The sequence below is a fragment of the Primulina tabacum genome, chromosome 10 (assembly GCF_025594145.1).
Source record: "Primulina tabacum isolate GXHZ01 chromosome 10, ASM2559414v2, whole genome shotgun sequence".
Classification (NCBI taxonomy): Eukaryota; Viridiplantae; Streptophyta; class Magnoliopsida; order Lamiales; family Gesneriaceae; genus Primulina; species Primulina tabacum.
Genome location: NC_134559.1, coordinates 39139858 through 39154229, shown reverse-complemented (window position 1 = coordinate 39154229; position 14372 = coordinate 39139858). Strand labels below are relative to the sequence as shown.

Below are 14372 nucleotides of genomic sequence, written 5' to 3'. Positions count from 1 at the left end.
TCACATGTCTTATCTGGTCCCGATCGAGATTCAGATGATTTGAGCCGAAAATCGTCTGTCAACAAGTAATCAAAAATAGAAAAACACGAAAAAGGGTGCAACAAGAGGACTTCCCAGGGTGAAGCTTAACAGAAGCGTTAAATCGCAAATTAGAGGGTCTTAGAGAAGGAATTCGGCTAAAATCTCGTCAGCTCATTGCGTAGTAATGAGTCTCGTCCGTTTGCCAGTTTACAATCAAATTAGCCTACAATTTTGTCCAAATCCGGCAGTGCCCGAGCTACTTTCATTTCACATGTTTTATCTGGTCCCGATCGAGATTCAGATGATTTGAGCCGAAAATCGTCTGTCAACAAGTAATCAAAAATAGAAAAACACGAAAAAAAGGTGCAACACGAGGACTTCCCAGGGGGTCACCCATCCTAGTACTGCCCTCGCCCGAGCACAATTAACTTCGGAGTTCTGATGGGATCCGGTGCATTAGTGCTGGTATGATCGCACCAGACATTGAGTGGGATGTTTATTCTTATATCTCTCGAGTACGTGTGGAGCGGGCGGCGATGGACAACACGCGGCACTGCTTTCGCCCAATCATAACCACGAAGTTAAGCGTTCTGGCGCGATGGCAGAGGTAGTATGGGTGACCTCCCTGGGAAAACCTCGTGTCGCGATCGTTTACGTAAATTATGAATAAAACAGTCGAAAGAATTGTTTTAAATTAGTTAACCGTCTCCGGAGTAATCTGCGTCATACCCTTCCGCACAGAACCGGCTCACGACAACAAAAATCGATAAATGATCCCAGAAAATAGAAAAAAAAATAAGAAGAAGGAAATAACGAATGTAAAGCTATTATTATGCCTGGGATACGATAAAATGGAACCGGAATCGAATTTCGAACTTCCTAAGCGGATTTCTCGATGAAATGAAAGCTTAACAGAAGCGGTAAATCGCAAATTAGAGGGTCTTAGAGAAGGAATTCGGCTTAAATCTCGTCAGCTCATTGCGTAGTAATGAGTCTCGTCCGTTTGCCCGTTTACAATCAAATTAGCCTACAATTTTGTCCAAATCCGGCAGTGCCCGAGCTACTTTCATTTCACATGTCTTATCTTGTCCCGATCGAGATTCAGATGATTTGAGCCGAAAATCGTCTGTCAACAAGTAATCAAAAATAGAAAAACACGAAAAAGGGTGCAACACGAGGACTTCTCCAGGGTGTCACCCATCCTAGTACTGCTCTCGCCCAAGCACGCTTAACTTCGGAGTTCTGATGGGATCCGGTGCATTAGTGCTCGTAAGATCGCACCCGACATTGAGTGGGATGTTTATTCTTATATCCCTCGAGTACGTGTGGAGCGGGCGGCGATGGACAACACGCGGCACTGCTCTCGCCCAATCATAACCATGAAGTTAAGCGTTCTGGCGCGATGGCAGAGCTAGGATGGGTGACCTCCCTGGGAAGACCTCGTGTCGCGACCGTTTACGTAAATTATGGATAAAACAGTCGAAATAATTGTTTTTAATGAGTTAACCGTCTCCGGAGTAATCTGCGTCATACCCTTCCGCACAGAACCGGCTCACGACAACAAAAATCGATAAATGTTCCCAGAAAATAGAAAAAAAAATAAGAAGAAGGAAATAACGAATGTAAAGCTATTATTATGCCTCGGGATACGATAAAATGGAACCGGAATCGAATTTCGAACTTCCTAAGCGGATTTCTCGAGGAAACGAAAGCTTAACAGAAGCGTTAAATCGCAAATTAGAGGGTCTTAGAGAAGGAATTCGGCTAAAATCTCGTCAGCTCATTGCGTAGTAATGAGTCTCGTCCGTTTGCCCGTTTACAATCAAATTAGCCTACAATTTTGTCCAAATCCGGCAGTGCCCGAGCTACTTTCATTTCACATGTCTTATCTGGTCCCGATCGAGATTCAGATGATTTGAGCCGAAAATCGTCTGTCAACAAGTAATCAAAAATAGAAAAACACGAAAAAGGGTGCAACACGAGGACTTCCAGGGTGTCACCCATCCTAGTACTGCTCTCGCCCAAGCACGCTTAACTTCGGAGTTCTGATGGGATCCGGTGCATTAGTGCTCGTAAGATCGCACCCGACATTGAGTGGGATGTTTATTCTTATATCCCTCGAGTACGTGTGGAGCGGGCGGCGATGGACAACACGCGGCACTGCTCTCGCCCAATCATAACCATGAAGTTAAGCGTTCTGGCGCGATGGCAGAGCTAGGATGGGTGACCTCCCTGGGAAGACCTCGTGTCGCGACCGTTTACGTAAATTATGGATAAAACAGTCGAAATAATTGTTTTAATGAGTTAACCGTCTCCGGAGTAATCTGCGTCATACCCTTCCGCACAGAACCGGCTCACGACAACAAAAATCGATAAATGTTCCCAGAAAATAGAAAAAAAATAAGAAGAAGGAAATAACGAATGTAAAGCTATTATTATGCCTGGGATACGATAAAATGGAACCGGAATCGAATTTCGAACTTCCTAAGCGGATTTCTCGAGGAAACGAAAGCTTAACAGAAGCGGTAAATCGCAAATTAGAGGGTCTTAGAGAAGGAATTCGGCTAAAATCTCGTCAGCTCATTGCGTAGTAATGAGTCTCGTCCGTTTGCCCGTTTACAATCAAATTAGCCTACAATTTTGTCCAAATCCGGCAGTGCCCGAGCTACTTTCATTTCACATGTCTTATCTGGTCCCGATCGAGATTCAGATGATTTGAGCCGAAAATCGTCTGTCAACAAGTAATCAAAAATAGAAAAACACGAAAAAAGGGTGCAACACGAGGACTTCCAGGGGGTCACCCATCCTAGTACTGCTCTCGCCCAAGCACGCTTAACTTCGGAGTTCTGATGGGATCCGGTGCATTAGTGCTGGTATGATCGCACCCGACATTGAGTGGGATGTTTATTCTTATATCCCTCGAGTACGTGTGGAGCGGGCGGCGATGGACAACACGCGGCACTGCTCTCGCCCAATCATAACCATGAAGTTAAGCGTTCTGGCGCGATGGCAGAGCTAGGATGGGTGACCTCCCTGGGAAGACCTCGTGTCGCGACCGTTTACGTAAATTATGGATAAAACAGTCGAAATAATTGTTTTAATGAGTTAACCGTCTCGGAGTAATCTGCGTCATACCCTTCCGCACAGAACCGGCTCACGACAACAAAAATCGATAAATGTTCCCAGAAAATAGAAAAAAAAATAAGAAGAAGGAAATAACGAATGTAAAGCTATTATTATGCCTGGGATACGATAAAATGGAACCGGAATCGAATTTCGAACTTCCTAAGCGGATTTCTCGAGGAAACGAAAGCTTAACAGAAGCGGTAAATCGCAAATTAGAGGGTCTTAGAGAAGGAATTCGGCTAAAATCTCGTCAGCTCATTGCGTAGTAATGAGTCTCGTCCGTTTGCCCGTTTACAATCAAATTAGCCTACAATTTTGTCCAAATCCGGCAGTGCCCGAGCTACTTTCATTTCACATGTCTTATCTGGTCCCGATCGAGATTCAGATGATTTGAGCCGAAAATCGTCTGTCAACAAGTAATCAAAAATAGAAAAACACGAAAAAGGGTGCAACACGAGGACTTCTCAGGGTGTCACCCATCCTAGTACTGCTCTCGCCCAAGCACGCTTAACTTCGGAGTTCTGATGGGATCCGGTGCATTAGTGCTCGTAAGATCGCACCCGACATTGAGTGGGATGTTTATTCTTATATCCCTCGAGTACGTGTGGAGCGGGCGGCGATGGACAACACGCGGCACTGCTCTCGCCCAATCATAACCATGAAGTTAAGCGTTCTGGCGCGATGGCAGAGCTAGGATGGGTGACCTCCCTGGGAAGACCTCGTGTCGCGATCGTTTACGTAAATTATGGATAAAACAGTCGAAATAATTGTTTTTAATGAGTTAACCGTCTCGGAGTAATCTGCGTCATACCCTTCCGCACAGAACCGGCTCACGACAACAAAAATCGATAAATGTTCCCAGAAAATAGAAAAAAAAATAAGAAGAAGGAAATAACGAATGTAAAGCTATTATTATGCCTGGGATACGATAAAATGGAACCGGAATCGAATTTCGAACTTCCTAAGCGGATTTCTCGAGGAAACGAAAGCTTAACAGAAGCGGTAAATCGCAAATTAGAGGGTCTTAGAGAAGGAATTCGGCTAAAATCTCGTCAGCTCATTGCGTAGTAATGAGTCTCGTCCGTTTGCCCGTTTACAATCAAATTAGCCTACAATTTTGTCCAAATCCGGCAGTGCCCGAGCTACTTTCATTTCACATGTCTTATCTGGTCCCGATCGAGATTCAGATGATTTGAGCCGAAAATCGTCTGTCAACAAGTAATCAAAAATAGAAAAACACGAAAAAGGGTGCAACACGAGGACTTCTCAGGGTGTCACCCATCCTAGTACTGCTCTCGCCCAAGCACGCTTAACTTCGGAGTTCTGATGGGATCCGGTGCATTAGTGCTGGTATGATCGCACCCGACATTGAGTGGGATGTTTATTCTTATATCCCTCGAGTACGTGTGGAGCGGGCGGCGATGGACAACACGCGGCACTGCTCTCGCCCAATCATAACCATGAAGTTAAGCGTTCTGGCGCGATGGCAGAGCTAGGATGGGTGACCTCCCTGGGAAGACCTCGTGTCGCGACCGTTTACGTAAATTATGGATAAAACAGTCGAAATAATTGTTTTTAATGAGTTAACCGTCTCGGGAGTAATCTGCGTCATACCCTTCCGCACAGAACCGGCTCACGACAACAAAAATCGATAAATGTTCCCAGAAAATAGAAAAAAAAATAAGAAGAAGGAAATAACGAATGTAAAGCTATTATTATGCCTCGGATACGATAAAATGGAACCGGAATCGAATTTCGAACTTCCTAAGCGGATTTCTCGAGGAAACGAAAGCTTAACAGAAGCGTTAAATCGCAAATTAGAGGGTCTTTAGAGAAGGAATTCGGCTAAAATCTCGTCAGCTCATTGCGTAGCAATGAGTCTCGTCCGTTTGCCCGTTTACAATCAAATTAGCATACAATTTTGTCCAAATCCGGCAGTGGCCGAGCTACTTTCATTTCACATGTCTTATCTGGTCCCGATCGAGATTCAGATGATTTGAGCCGAAAATCGTCTGTCAACAAGTAATCAAAAATAGAAAAACACGAAAAAGGGTGCAACACGAGGACTTCCCAGGGTGAAGCTTAACAGAAGCGTTAAATCGCAAATTAGAGGGTCTTAGAGAAGGAATTCGGCTAAAATCTCGTCAGCTCATTGCGTAGTAATGAGTCTCGTCCGTTTGCCAGTTTACAATCAAATTAGCCTACAATTTTGTCCAAATCCGGCAGTGCCCGAGCTACTTTCATTTCACATGTTTTATCTGGTCCCGATCGAGATTCAGATGATTTGAGCCGAAAATCGTCTGTCAACAAGTAATCAAAAATAGAAAAACACGAAAAAAGGTGCAACACGAGGACTTCCCAGGGGGTCACCCATCCTAGTACTGCCCTCGCCCGAGCACACTTAACTTCGGAGTTCTGATGGGATCCGGTGCATTAGTGCTGGTATGATCGCACCAGACATTGAGTGGGATGTTTATTCTTATATCCCTCGAGTACGTGTGGAGCGGGCGGCGATGGACAACACGCGGCACTGCTTTCGCCCAATCATAACCACGAAGTTAAGCGTTCTGGCGCGATGGCAGAGGTAGTATGGGTGACCTCCCTGGGAAGACCTCGTGTCGCGATCGTTTACGTAAATTATGGATAAAACAGTCGAAATAATTGTTTTAAATTAGTTAACCGTCTCCGGATTAATCTGCGTCATACCCTTCCGCACAGAACCGGCTCACGACAACAAAAATCGATAAATGTTCCCAGAAAATAGAAAAAAAAATAAGAAGAAGGAAATAACGAATGTAAAGCTATTATTATGCCTGGGATACGATAAAATGGAACCGGAATCGAATTTCGAACTTCCTAAGCGGATTTCTCGAGGAAACGAAAGCTTAACAGAAGCGGTAAATCGCAAATTAGAGGGTCTTAGAGAAGGAATTCGGCTTAAATCTCGTCAGCTCATTGCGTAGTAATGAGTCTCGTCCGTTTGCCCGTTTACAATCAAATTAGCCTACAATTTTGTCCAAATCCGGCAGTGCCCGAGCTACTTTCATTTCACATGTCTTATCTGTCCCGATCGAGATTCAGATGATTTGAGCCGAAAATCGTCTGTCAACAAGTAATCAAAAATAGAAAAACACGAAAAAGGGTGCAACACGAGGACTTCTCAGGGTGTCACCCATCCTAGTACTGCCCTCGCCCAAGCACGCTTAACTTCGGAGTTCTGATGGGATCCGGTGCATTAGTGCTGGTATGATCGCACCCGACATTGAGTGGGATGTTTATTCTTATATCCCTCGAGTACGTGTGGAGCGGGCGGCGATGGACAACACGCGGCACTGCTCTCGCCCAATCATAACCATGAAGTTAAGCGTTCTGGCGCGATGGCAGAGCTAGGATGGGTGACCTCCCTGGGAAGACCTCGTGTCGCGACCGTTTACGTAAATTATGGATAAAACAGTCGAAATAATTGTTTTTAATGAGTTAACCGTCTCGGGAGTAATCTGCGTCATACCCTTCCGCACAGAACCGGCTCACGACAACAAAAATCGATAAATGTTCCCAGAAAATAGAAAAAAAAATAAGAAGAAGGAAATAACGAATGTAAAGCTATTATTATGCCTCGGATACGATAAAATGGAACCGGAATCGAATTTCGAACTTCCTAAGCGGATTTCTCGAGGAAACGAAAGCTTAACAGAAGCGTTAAATCGCAAATTAGAGGGTCTTTAGGAAGGAATTCGGCTAAAATCTCGTCAGCTCATTGCGTAGCAATGAGTCTCGTCCGTTTGCCCGTTTACAATCAAATTAGCATACAATTTTGTCCAAATCCGGCAGTGGCCGAGCTACTTTCATTTCACATGTCTTATCTGGTCCCGATCGAGATTCAGATGATTTGAGCCGAAAATCGTCTGTCAACAAGTAATCAAAAATAGAAAAACACGAAAAAGGGTGCAACACGAGGACTTCCCAGGGTGAAGCTTAACAGAAGCGTTAAATCGCAAATTAGAGGGTCTTAGAGAAGGAATTCGGCTAAAATCTCGTCAGCTCATTGCGTAGTAATGAGTCTCGTCCGTTTGCCAGTTTACAATCAAATTAGCCTACAATTTTGTCCAAATCCGGCAGTGCCCGAGCTACTTTCATTTCACATGTTTTATCTGGTCCCGATCGAGATTCAGATGATTTGAGCCGAAAATCGTCTGTCAACAAGTAATCAAAAATAGAAAAACACGAAAAAAGGGTGCAACACGAGGACTTCCCAGGGGGTCACCCACCCTAGTACTGCTCTCGCCCAAGCACGCTTAACTTCGGAGTTCTGATGGGATCCGGTGCATTAGTGCTGGTATGATCGCACCAGACATTGAGTGGGATGTTTATTCTTATATCCCTCGAGTACGTGTGGAGCGGGCGGCGATGGACAACACGCGGCACTGCTCTCGCCCAATCATAACCACGAAGTTAAGCGTTCTGGCGCGATGGCAGAGGTAGGATGGGTGACCTCCCTGGGAAGACCTCGTGTCGCGATCGTTTACGTAAATTATGGATAAAACAGTCGAAATAATTGTTTTAATTAGTTAACCGTCTCCGGAGTAATCTGCGTCATACCCTTCCGCACAGAACCGGCTCACGACAACAAAAATCGATAAATGTTCCCAGAAAATAGAAAAAAAATAAGAAGAAGGAAATAACGAATGTAAAGCTATTATTATGCCTGGGATACGATAAAATGGAACCGGAATCGAATTTCGAACTTCTAAGCGGATTTCTCGAGGAAACGAAAGCTTAACAGAAGCGGTAAATCGCAAATTAGAGGGTCTTAGAGAAGGAATTCGGCTTAAATCTCGTCAGCTCATTGCGTAGTAATGAGTCTCGTCCGTTTGCCCGTTTACAATCAAATTAGCCTACAATTTTGTCCAAATCCGGCAGTGCCCGAGCTACTTTCATTTCACATGTCTTATCTGGTCCCGATCGAGATTCAGATGATTTGAGCCGAAAATCGTCTGTCAACAAGTAATCAAAAATAGAAAAACACGAAAAAGGGTGCAACACGAGGACTTCCCAGGGGTGTCACCCATCCTAGTACTGCTCTCGCCCAAGCACGCTTAACTTCGGAGTTCTGATGGGATCCGGTGCATTAGTGCTCGTAAGATCGCACCCGACATTGAGTGGGATGTTTATTCTTATATCCCTCGAGTACGTGTGGAGCGGGCGGCGATGGACAACACGCGGCACTGCTCTCGCCCAATCATAACCATGAAGTTAAGCGTTCTGGCGCGATGGCAGAGCTAGGATGGGTGACCTCCCTGGGAAGACCTCGTGTCGCGACCGTTTACGTAAATTATGGATAAAACAGTCGAAATAATTGTTTTTAATGAGTTAACCGTCTCCGGAGTAATCTGCGTCATACCCTTCCGCACAGAACCGGCTCACGACAACAAAAATCGATAAATGTTCCCAGAAAATAGAAAAAAAAATAAGAAGAAGGAAATAACGAATGTAAAGCTATTATTATGCCTGGATACGATAAAATGGAACGGAATCGAATTTCGAACTTCCTAAGCGGATTTCTCGAGGAAACGAAAGCTTAACAGAAGCGGTAAATCGCAAATTAGAGGGTCTTAGAGAAGGAATTCGGCTAAAATCTCGTCAGCTCATTGCGTAGTAATGAGTCTCGTCCGTTTGCCCGTTTACAATCAAATTAGCCTACAATTTTGTCCAAATCCGGCAGTGCCCGAGCTACTTTCATTTCACATGTCTTATCTGGTCCCGATCGAGATTCAGATGATTTGAGCCGAAAATCGTCTGTCAACAAGTAATCAAAAATAGAAAAACACGAAAAAGGGTGCAACACGAGGACTTCCCAGGGGGTCACCCATCCTAGTACTGCTCTCGCCCAAGCACGCTTAACTTCGGAGTTCTGATGGGATCCGGTGCATTAGTGCTGGTATGATCGCACCCGACATTGAGTGGGATGTTTATTCTTATATCCCTCGAGTACGTGTGGAGCGGGCGGCGATGGACAACACGCGGCACTGCTCTCGCCCAATCATAACCATGAAGTTAAGCGTTCTGGCGCGATGGCAGAGCTAGGATGGGTGACCTCCCTGGGAAGACCTCGTGTCGCGACCGTTTACGTAAATTATGGATAAAACAGTCGAAATAATTGTTTTTAATGAGTTAACCGTCTCCGGAGTAATCTGCGTCATACCCTTCCGCACAGAACCGGCTCACGACAACAAAAATCGATAAATGTTCCCAGAAAATAGAAAAAAAAATAAGAAGAAGGAAATAACGAATGTAAGCTATTATTATGCCTGGGATACGATAAAATGGAACCGGAATCGAATTTCGAACTTCCTAAGCGGATTTCTCGAGGAAACGAAAGCTTAACAGAAGCGGTAAATCGCAAATTAGAGGGTCTTAGAGAAGGAATTCGGCTAAAATCTCGTCAGCTCATTGCGTAGTAATGAGTCTCGTCCGTTTGCCCGTTTACAATCAAATTAGCCTACAATTTTGTCCAAATCCGGCAGTGCCCGAGCTACTTTCATTTCACATGTCTTATCTGGTCCCGATCGAGATTCAGATGATTTGAGCCGAAAATCGTCTGTCAACAAGTAATCAAAAATAGAAAAAAACGAAAAAGGGTGCAACACGAGGACTTCCAGGGGTCACCCATCCTAGTACTGCTCTCGCCCAAGCACGCTTAACTTCGGAGTTCTGATGGGATCCGGTGCATTAGTGCTGGTATGATCGCACCAGACATTGAGTGGGATGTTTATTCTTATATCCCTCGAGTACGTGTGGAGCGGGCGGCGATGGACAACACGCGGCACTGCTCTCGCCCAATCATAACCACGAAGTTAAGCGTTCTGGCGCGATGGCAGAGGTAGGATGGGTGACCTCCCTGGGAAGACCTCGTGTCGCGACCGTTTACGTAAATTATGGATAAAACAGTCGAAATAATTGTTTTATAATGAGTTAACCGTCTCCGGAGTAATCTGCGTCATACCCTTCCGCACAGAACCAGGCTCACGACAACAAAAATCGATAAATGTTCCCAGAAAATAGAAAAAAAAATAAGAAGAAGGAAATAACGAATGTAAAGCTATTATTATGCCTGGGATACGATAAAATGGAACCGGAATCGAATTTCGAACTTCCTAAGCGGATTTCTCGAGGAAACGAAAGCTTAACAGAAGCGGTAAATCGCAACTTAGAGGGTCTTAGAGAAGGAATTCGGCTAAATCTCGTCAGCTCATTGCGTAGTAATGAGTCTCGTCCGTTTGCCCGTTTACAATCAAATTAGCCTACAATTTTGTCCAAATCCGGCAGTGCCCGAGCTACTTTCATTTCACATGTCTTATCTGGTCCCGATCGAGATTCAGATGATTTGAGCCGAAAAATCGTCTGTCAACAAGTAATCAAAAATAGAAAAATCACGAAAAAGGGTTGCAACACGAGGACTTCCCAGGGGGTCACCCATCCTAGTACTGCTCTCGCCCAAGCACGCTTAACTTCGGAGTTCTGATGGGATCCGGTGCATTAGTGCTGGTATGATCGCACCCGACATTGAGTGGGATGTTTATTCTTATATCCCTCGAGTACGTGTGGAGCGGGCGGCGATGGACAACACGCGGCACTGCTCTCGCCCAATCATAACCATGAAGTTAAGCGTTCTGGCGCGATGGCAGAGCTAGGATGGGTGACCTCCCTGGGAAGACCTCGTGTCGCGACCGTTTACGTAAATTATGGATAAAACAGTCGAAATAATTGTTTTTAATGAGTTAACCGTCTCCGGAGTAATCTGCGTCATACCCTTCCGCACAGAACCGGCTCACGACAACAAAAATCGATTAATGTTCCCAGAAAATAGAAAAAAAATAAGAAGAAGGAAATAACGAATGTAAAGCTATTATTATGCCTGGGATACGATAAAATGGAACCGGAATCGAATTTCGAACTTCCTAAGCGGATTTCTCGAGGGAAACGAAAGCTTAACAGAAGCGGTAATCGCAAATTAGAGGGTCTTAGAGAAGGAATTCGGCTAAATCTCGTCAGCTCATTGCGTAGTAATGAGTCTCGTCCGTTTGCCCGTTTACAATCAAATTAGCCTACAATTTTGTCCAAATCCGGCAGTGCCCGAGCTACTTTCATTTCACATGTCTTATTCTGGTCCGATCGAGATTCAGATGATTTGAGCCGAAAATCGTCTGTCAACAAGTAATCAAAAATAGACAAAACACGAAAAAGGGTGCAACACGAGGACTTCTCAGTCCCTCAGGGTGTCACCCATCCTAGTACTGCTCTCGCCCAAGCACGCTTAACTTCGGAGTTCTGATGGGATCCGGTGCATTAGTGCTCGTAAGATCGCACCCGACATTGAGTGGGATGTTTATTCTTATATCCCTCGAGTACGTGTGGAGCGGGGCGGCGATGGACAACACGCGGCACTGCTCTCGCCCAATCATAACCATAAGTTAAGCGTTCTGGCGCGATGCAGAGCTTAGGATGGGTGACCTCCCTGGGAAGACCTCGTGTCGCGACCGTTTACGTAAATTATGGATAAACAGTCGAAATAATTGTTTTTAATGAGTTAACCGTCTCGGGAGTAATCTGCGTCATACCCTTCCGCACAGAACCGGCTCACGACAACAAAAATCGATAAATGTTCCCAGAAAATAGAAAAAAAAAATAAGAAGAAGGAATAACGAATGTAAAGCTATTATTATGCCTGGGATACGATAAAATGGAACCGGAATCGAATTTCGAACTTCCTAAGCGGATTTCTCGAGGAAACGAAAGCTTAACAGAAGCGGTAAATCGCAAATTAGAGGGTCTTAGAGAAGGAATTCGGCTAAAATCTCGTCAGCTCATTGCGTAGTAATGAGTCTCGTCCGTTTGCCCGTTTACAATCAAATTAGCCTACAATTTTGGTCCAAATCCGGCAGTGCCCGAGCTACTTTCATTTCACATGTTTTATCTGGTCCCGATCGAGATTAGATGATTTGAGCCGAAAATCGTCTATCAACAAGTAATCAAAAATAGAAAAACACGAAAAAGGGTTGCAACACGAGGACTTCCAGGGGCGGTCACCCATCCTAGTATTGCTCTCGCCCAAGCACGCTTTAACTTCGGAGTTCTGATGGGATCCGGTGCATTAGTGCTGGTATGATCGCACCGACATGAGTGGGATGTTTATTCTTATATCCCTCGAGTACGTGTGGAGCGGGCGGCGATGGAAAACACGCGGCATTGCTTTCGCCCAATCATAACCACGAAGTTAAGCGTTCTGGCGCGATGGCAGAGGTAGTATGGGTGACCTCCCTGGGAAGACCTCGTGTCGCGATCGTTTACGTAAATTATGGATAAAACAGTCGAAATAATTGTTTTAAATTAGTTAACCGTCTCCGTAGTAATCTGCGTCATACCCTTCCGCACAGAACCGGCTCACGACAACAAAAATCGGTAAATGTTCCCAGAAAATAGAAAAAAAATAAGAAGAAGGAAATAACGAATGTAAAGCTATTATTATGCCTGGGATACAATAAAATGGAACCGGAATCGAATTTCGAACTTCCTAAGCGGATTTCTTGATGAAACGAAGCTTAACAGAAGCGTTTTAAATCGCAAATTAGAGGGTCTTAGAGAAGGAATTCGGCTAAAATCTCGTAGTCATTTGCGTAATAATGAGTCTCGTCCGTTTGCCCGTTTACAATCAAATTAGCCTACAATTTTGTCCAAATCCGGCAGTGCCCGAGCTACTTTCATTTCACATGTCTTATCTGGTCCCGATCGAGATTCAGATGATTTGAGCCGAAAATCGTCTGTCAACAAGTAATCAAAAATAGAAAAACACGAAAAAGGGTGCAACACGAGGACTTCCCAGGGGTCACCCATCCTAGTACTGCTCTCGCCCAAGCACGCTTAACTTCGGAGTTCTGATGGGATCCGGTGCATTAGTGCTGGTATGATCGCACCCGACATTGAGTGGGATGTTTATTCTTATATCCCTCGAGTACGTGTGGAGCGGGCGGCGATGGACAACACGCGGCACTGCTCTCGCCCAATCATAACCATGAAGTTAAGCGTTCTGGCGCGATGGCAGAGCTAGGATGGGTGACCTCCCTGGGAAGACCTCGTGTCGCGACGTTTACGTAAATTATGGATAAAACAGTCGAAATAATTTTTTAATGAGTTAACCGTCTCCGGAGTAATCTGCGTCATACCCTTCCGCACAGAACCGGCTCACGACAACAAAAATCGATAAATGTTCCCAGAAAATAGAAAAAAAAAATAAGAAGAAGGAAATAACGAATGTAAAGCTATTATTATGCCTGGGATACGATAAAATGGAACCGGAATCGAATTTCGAACTTCCTAAGCGGATTTCTCGAGGAAACGAAAGCTTAACAGAAGCGGTAAATCGCAAATTAGAGGGTCTTAGAGAAGGAATTCGGCTAAAATCTCGTCAGCTCATTGCGTAGTAATGAGTCTCGTCCGTTTGCCCGTTTACAATCAAATTAGCCTACAATTTTGTCCAAATCCGGCAGTGCCCGAGCTACTTTCATTTCACATGTCTTATCTGGTCCCGATCGAGATTCAGATGATTTGAGCCGAAAATCGTCTGTCAACAAGTAAAAAATAGAAAAACACGAAAAAGGGTGCAACACGAGGACTTCCCAGGGGGTCACCCATCCTAGTACTGCTCTCGCCCAAGCACGCTTAACTTCGGAGTTCTGATGGGATCCGGTGCATTAGTGCTGGTATGATCGCACCCGACATTGAGTGGGATGTTTATTCTTATATCCCTCGAGTACGTGTGGAGCGGGCGGCGATGGACAACACGCGGCACTGCTCTCGCCCAATCATAACCATGAAGTTAAGCGTTCTGGCGCGATGGCAGAGCTAGGATGGGTGACCTCCCTGGGAAGACCTCGTGTCGCGACCGTTTACGTAAATTATGGATAAAACAGTCGAAATAATTGTTTTTAATGAGTTAACCGTCTCCGGAGTAATCTGCGTCATACCCTTCCGCACAGAACCGGCTCACGACAACAAAAATCGATAAATGTTCCCAGAAAATAGAAAAAAAAAATAAGAAGAAGGAAATAACGAATGTAAAGCTATTATGCCTGGGATACGATAAAATGGAACCGGAATCGAATTTCGAACTTCCTAAGCGGATTTCTCGAGGAAACGAAAGCTTAACAGAAGCGCGTAAATCGCAAAAT

At 44.8% G+C, this 14372-nt stretch overlaps 16 non-coding genes and 1 pseudogene across 16 annotated transcripts; all 17 read right to left on the bottom strand.

Annotated features, from left to right (window-relative positions):
- Positions 1-381: 381 nt before the first annotated feature.
- LOC142513575 (5S ribosomal RNA) lies at positions 382-500 on the bottom strand. The gene has a single exon (XR_012809514.1). It is a non-coding gene; the product is annotated as a 5S ribosomal RNA (ribosomal RNA).
- A 684-nt stretch (positions 501-1184) lies between these two features.
- On the bottom strand, positions 1185-1304 carry LOC142507689 (5S ribosomal RNA). The gene has a single exon (XR_012805939.1). It is a non-coding gene; the product is annotated as a 5S ribosomal RNA (ribosomal RNA).
- A 685-nt stretch (positions 1305-1989) lies between these two features.
- On the bottom strand, positions 1990-2107 carry LOC142507814 (5S ribosomal RNA). Its single transcript, XR_012806057.1, has one exon. It is a non-coding gene; the product is annotated as a 5S ribosomal RNA (ribosomal RNA).
- Positions 2108-2790: 683 nt separating this feature from the next.
- LOC142513199 (5S ribosomal RNA) lies at positions 2791-2908 on the bottom strand. Its single transcript, XR_012809159.1, has one exon. It is a non-coding gene; the product is annotated as a 5S ribosomal RNA (ribosomal RNA).
- A 682-nt stretch (positions 2909-3590) lies between these two features.
- On the bottom strand, positions 3591-3709 carry LOC142516865 (5S ribosomal RNA). Its single transcript, XR_012812636.1, has one exon. It is a non-coding gene; the product is annotated as a 5S ribosomal RNA (ribosomal RNA).
- Positions 3710-4392: 683 nt separating this feature from the next.
- On the bottom strand, positions 4393-4511 carry LOC142513508 (5S ribosomal RNA). The gene has a single exon (XR_012809451.1). It is a non-coding gene; the product is annotated as a 5S ribosomal RNA (ribosomal RNA).
- A 973-nt stretch (positions 4512-5484) lies between these two features.
- Positions 5485-5603, bottom strand: LOC142510575 (5S ribosomal RNA). The gene has a single exon (XR_012808659.1). It is a non-coding gene; the product is annotated as a 5S ribosomal RNA (ribosomal RNA).
- A 683-nt stretch (positions 5604-6286) lies between these two features.
- Positions 6287-6405, bottom strand: LOC142513293 (5S ribosomal RNA). The gene has a single exon (XR_012809247.1). It is a non-coding gene; the product is annotated as a 5S ribosomal RNA (ribosomal RNA).
- A 973-nt stretch (positions 6406-7378) lies between these two features.
- Positions 7379-7497, bottom strand: LOC142508926 (5S ribosomal RNA). Its single transcript, XR_012807123.1, has one exon. It is a non-coding gene; the product is annotated as a 5S ribosomal RNA (ribosomal RNA).
- Positions 7498-8178: 681 nt separating this feature from the next.
- LOC142516902 (5S ribosomal RNA) lies at positions 8179-8298 on the bottom strand. The gene has a single exon (XR_012812673.1). It is a non-coding gene; the product is annotated as a 5S ribosomal RNA (ribosomal RNA).
- Positions 8299-8980: 682 nt separating this feature from the next.
- Positions 8981-9099, bottom strand: LOC142516126 (5S ribosomal RNA). The gene has a single exon (XR_012811938.1). It is a non-coding gene; the product is annotated as a 5S ribosomal RNA (ribosomal RNA).
- Positions 9100-9782: 683 nt separating this feature from the next.
- Positions 9783-9899, bottom strand: LOC142515404 (5S ribosomal RNA). The gene has a single exon (XR_012811251.1). It is a non-coding gene; the product is annotated as a 5S ribosomal RNA (ribosomal RNA).
- Positions 9900-10587: 688 nt separating this feature from the next.
- On the bottom strand, positions 10588-10706 carry LOC142507819 (5S ribosomal RNA). The gene has a single exon (XR_012806062.1). It is a non-coding gene; the product is annotated as a 5S ribosomal RNA (ribosomal RNA).
- A 683-nt stretch (positions 10707-11389) lies between these two features.
- On the bottom strand, positions 11390-11516 carry LOC142511227 (5S ribosomal RNA; annotated as a pseudogene).
- A 684-nt stretch (positions 11517-12200) lies between these two features.
- On the bottom strand, positions 12201-12321 carry LOC142510383 (5S ribosomal RNA). The gene has a single exon (XR_012808498.1). It is a non-coding gene; the product is annotated as a 5S ribosomal RNA (ribosomal RNA).
- Positions 12322-13002: 681 nt separating this feature from the next.
- LOC142511220 (5S ribosomal RNA) lies at positions 13003-13120 on the bottom strand. The gene has a single exon (XR_012808721.1). It is a non-coding gene; the product is annotated as a 5S ribosomal RNA (ribosomal RNA).
- A 679-nt stretch (positions 13121-13799) lies between these two features.
- On the bottom strand, positions 13800-13918 carry LOC142516113 (5S ribosomal RNA). Its single transcript, XR_012811926.1, has one exon. It is a non-coding gene; the product is annotated as a 5S ribosomal RNA (ribosomal RNA).
- Positions 13919-14372: the final 454 nt, after the last annotated feature.